Source organism: Chionomys nivalis, chromosome 20, assembly GCF_950005125.1.
Source record: "Chionomys nivalis chromosome 20, mChiNiv1.1, whole genome shotgun sequence".
Classification (NCBI taxonomy): Eukaryota; Metazoa; Chordata; class Mammalia; order Rodentia; family Cricetidae; genus Chionomys; species Chionomys nivalis.
The window spans coordinates 45,922,706-45,927,791 of record NC_080105.1 but is presented as its reverse complement, the minus strand read 5'-3'; positions in this window follow the sequence as shown (position 1 = coordinate 45,927,791).

The following is a 5,086-nucleotide window of genomic DNA, read 5'->3' as shown; positions in this document are numbered from 1 at the left end:
CCGGGCAGTGGTGGCACGCGCCTTTAATCCCAGCACTCGGCAGGCAGAGGCAGGTGGATCTCTGTGAGTTCGAGGCCAGCCTGGTCTACAAGAGCTAGTTCCAGGACAGCTAGGATTGTTACACAAAGAAATCCAGTCTCAAAAAAAAAAAAAAAAAAAAAAAACCAAAAAATTAAAAGATTAAAAAAAAGAATTATAGGGCCCAGCAGCGGTGGCACACCTTTAATCGCAGCACTCAGGAGGCAGAGACAGGCAGATCTCTCTCTGTAAGTTCAAGACCAACCTGGTCTACAGGCTGGAAGGCTCCAAAGCTACAGAGAAACCTTGTCTTGAACCCCCCCACAAAAAAAACCCATAAGCATAGGATTAGAGAAAACATAAGGGGCAAAAGAAATAAGGAAGTACAAGGAATTGGGAAATGGGCCTGAAGTACTATGGTCCTCTCCATCCTCTCCATTTTATTCTCCTCAGAGGAAGCTCTACGAATCAACTGTGACCAGAGCTACCATCCTCTTCCTGCTGCTCTGAGGAGTAGCGAGAAGTCAGTTCACGGACAGAGCAGACAGCACCAACTAAGGCAGCCAAGGCCCCTGGTCCGTGTGAAACTCCAGGCCACAGGAAGGTGTGGGGAAGTAAATGGCTATTTCCAGCCACTGGAAAGTATGTCGCAATTTCTCCCTCCTTGGCGTTAGCAAACGGCTTAGTCTCCAATGCCTGCCAACGGAGCCCAAGCATAGTAGCCCTCTGAGGCCAATGTCTCAGAACGTCTTGGCTAACCCTCACGCCCCTTGTCCCTCTACCTGCTGTGAGACTGAGCAGAAGTCCAGTGTCCTCCTTCCAACTGACAGCTTGGTAAAGTGCTCTGAAGTACCTGCAATGTGACCTTAAGAACCAGGCTGTCCCCTAGATGACCCGTGAAGATTCTCTGCTGTTGGGAGCAGTGAGACCCCATATCCTGAATTTCTTGTAATCCCCTGATCTGAGTGCCTACAGCTGCTCTGAGCACGAGTCCTTCAGGAGTTCCTGATGGCAGGAGAGTGGTTTCTGGTGGGTTTGGCTGGGGCATGGCGATCTCTATATAATCTGCCCCTGAACACAATAAAAGGGGCATTCTTGGGGAATTCAAGGATGACCCGTGTTGCTGTCTCTCTGTCTGTGTGTGTTTTAACCTCCAGCCCCCTTGCCCGAAGCTCGCGAACTGGGTGCCAGCGCACAGAGCGCAGACACCGGGGGCGCGGTGTGGCACTCTGCACTCTGCTTTCTTCCTCTGGGCCCTTTCTCTGTGCATATAAGCCAGAGGGACAGAGCATGTAGCCAGGCTGATCTCCTTGTGAGTTGACTTCGGGGGCTCCTCTACACCTCTGTCGCCACACACACACACACACACACGGGGGGGGGACTTTCCCTCTCTCTACCAGACATCTCTTCTCACCATATGCCCCTACTAGGAATGAAGCTGGGAAGACAAGGGCCTCTGGGAATGGAAAAGATGGAGATGAAGTTTCCCTGAGAACAGATTCTGCTTATTTGAGAGTGAAGGGTAGGGGCCAAGAAAGGAACATAAAAGAGAGGATGCTGGCATTCGGTGGCGGAGACCCGGGGGGTATGGAAAGGTGGCCTAAAAAACCGATGACAACCCTCCAGATCTCATGGCTGCCAAGGGCGCAAGGCAGGCTCTGGAGGGCAGGCCCCTTCCAACTTTCTCATTCCCCTCTGATCCTTGTGTGCAGAAGCAGGGCTGGGCTTCCAGGCTCTGCCATCCTGTGGCCTCCCTACACTGCAAAGGGCCCTGGAAAAGCCGCCACGGGGAGAAGAGACCAGGGCGGAGCAGGGAACCACACATCTACCCAAAGGAAACTCTAAACTCCAGTGGGCCCGGGGAGGGGGGCACGGGAGAGGGGGAGAAGTTTTTCCACTTCCATTCGCAACTGTCAGGCGGGTGATTAATGGCCAACAGGTTTGGAATCGCCTTTATTGCCAGATCAGTATTGTTGCCCGTGACAGCTAATGAGGTTGGACAGGCTTCTCCACACTGAGCTTTATGGAGGCTGCACCCTCCCCTGCAGAGCTCACGAGCCTTGCCAGCTTTTGTGCGCTGGAATGTTCAAGCCCTACCCCCCTTTCTTCATTCCTCCACCACCACCTCCCCCAACTCCCCAACCACCATCTCACCCAGAACCTCACCCATCTACAAAGGAAGCTGGGGAGTGGAGTGCTGGAGATACTCATCTGTGACACCTAGGTCTCCAAGGCCTCTCCATAGCCACCCTGGAGCTTGAGCAGTAGGACCGGAAGGAGGAAGAGGAGTGGGGACAAGCCTCACAGCCTAGGCGGCAGAGCGAAGCGAACGATTGTGTGAAGGCTTGCACAGGACAGCTGCATCTGGGTCCATCACCCTTGGCAACCACTCGGGTCAGCTGTAAATCTCAAGACCGATTTTACATACTCACTGTGTGAGTCTGAAATGTGTTTAGGGGCTGAGGGTGTCGGAACAATCCGAATGGAGAAAGCTTAAAACCGTCAAGAAAGATTTTCAAAGCAGGGCGCCTGCTTCAGCTCCTAAGTTGGGCACTGGCGTAGTAGCATGAACAAGTCCTTGAGTGCCACCCCAAGAACAGAAGGAAATGCTATTTTAACCCTCACATTAAGGGAGATCCACAAAGCCAAGTTTGAGTTCAGAAATCAGGATTGTCCTCGTCTGAGGGCTAAGACGTGAAGGAAATGCTGGTTTCACTTTCTTCCCTCTTACAAAGAAGACTTACCTTTGTGCTAGCCCACATCTTGATACGGTTAAGCACATGCTTGCCTGTGGTTTAATATTTGGAGGAGTTGGAGCAATGTAATAAGCAAACAGCTTAAAAGGCCCAGAAAGACCCCCTCAGCTTAAAAATCTATTACTTTTCAGTGTGATATAAATGCATTTTGCTTCTGCTTAGAGCAATTTCCTAGTTTGCTCTTATTAAACCAGGAGACGGCTTAGCAGCGATCTTGATTTATGAAACACATACTAGATTCATTAAAACCTTAAAAGATTTAATACATTTTATCAGGACATTAAATCTGTGCAGGCTTTTTAAATCAAATACCTGCCATATTTCATTCCCCATGCCCTGTACACTTACTTAAGGACACCGAAATCTGGACTGACAAACATTATGGGTATTTCAGGCCTGATTTCCAAGTGCATTAAAGTCTTCCCTCCCAGGATTTACAGCCCCACCTCTCCCCAAGCGTGATCTTTCCAAGGAACAAGTGATTCGTCTCTTTGGAATTCGGTTCAGTAGGATGGACTGACATCCGTATTTCTTACAACACACCAGTGTTCCACCTCAGCCATCACCAACCACCAACCAGTGGTTCCCAACCTTCCTAACGCTGTGACCTTTTAATGCAGTTCCTCATGTTGTGGTGAGCCCCAACCATACCATTTGTCTTGTTGCTACTTCGTAACTGCAATTTTGCTACTGTTATGAATTATAATGTAAATATTTTTGGAGATAGAGGTTTGCCACTTTGCGACCCATGGATTGAAAACTGCTGCCCTAGACAGTGGGTTCTGTTCTCTTGAGTTCTAGAGGAACCTACCCTCCCCATCAGCCATCTTCCTCTGGAACTTCTCGTGGGTTAAGTGGGTTTGGATCTTCACTATGCCCCCAAAGGCCAGTCAGTCACCAGCTATGACTGCTATGTGCTGCGATGGGGTGTGAAGTCACCCTTAGGACGCTGGGCCTCGGGGAAGATAGGTCACTGGAGAAGTGCTCTTTGAGGGGTTGTTAGAGCCCTGGTTCCTTGCTCTCTGCTCTTCTCTCGGGCTCCGTCCTAGCCAGCATGAGGCACACTGATCTCCTCCTACCACACATCCCTGCCGTGACATATGGTACCAGACCAAAAGCAGCACAGCCCCACAATCACGGTCTGAAACCTCTGATGCCACGGACCAAAATAAACCTTCACTCTTTGGAGTTCTTTACCCCAGGCATTTTTATCACAGTGGCAGAAAGCTAACATGTTCCTGCCATGAACCCAGCCAGGCCCACATCTCAGCCACCCTCAACTCTAGTAGCATGGCCTGTGCAAAACCACATCAGTGCAACATAGCAGACTTGGGAAGACAGCAGGCCTCCCTTCTTGTTCTTAATGCCTCACCTTCACTCCCTCCCCCACCCAGGGTTTCTCTGTATAACAGTCCTAACTGGCCTGGAACTAGCTCTTGCAGACCAGGCTGGCCTCGAACTCACAGAGATCCGCCTGCCTCTGCCTCCCGAGTGCTGGGATTAAAGGCGTGCGCCACCACCGCCTAGCTTATTGCCTCATTTTTAAAACCTCGTAGTGATGCTCTCAGCTAGGACGCTTTGGTGACAATACAGAGGGGTGGAAATGAACATTGGGCACACCTGACACATACTTGTTGGCACAACCGGATGAGGCAGAGTGCTGCTGGCCCCTAAGGACAGACACCAGAACTATCACTCACCATCTTATACTGTATGGGTGCCTTCCCTACTCTGTACTCACCAGGAGGAGGGGAGGGGAGAGCAAGAGTCACCCAACCTGAAATGACAGCCACATAGAGACCACGAAACTTTATCATAGCATCACAGCAAGTTTTCTGCTGCTGTAACAAAAATGCCTGAGATGATCAACCTATAAGGAGGACAAAATCATTTGGACTCATGGTCTCAGAGGTTTCTGTCCGTGGTCGCTGGTTCCATTGATTATCGTGGCAGGGAATAAGCACAGAGGGGAACAAAGCTGCTCAGCTCATCGTGGCGGTCAGGAAGCAGCTAGTGCAAAGCCCCTCCTCGCAACCCCATTCATCTATGACCCTGTCAGTGAGCTGAACAACTGATTATATCAGAGCCTACACAAGCCATTCGCCTTCCAAAGACCCCCCCACCTCTAGACACATAAACTTGGGAAGCTACGGAAGAGTCAAAGCCTAGCGAGAGGCATCAGGGGCTCCTTGTTCAGAGTGTGCTTTCGTTTGTCTCAGAACCGGCTATTTTCCTACACAATAGCATCCACAAATAACCAGACAGTTCCAGAGTGAGCTGGAAACTGGACTCACGGGTCAAGAGATGGAGGA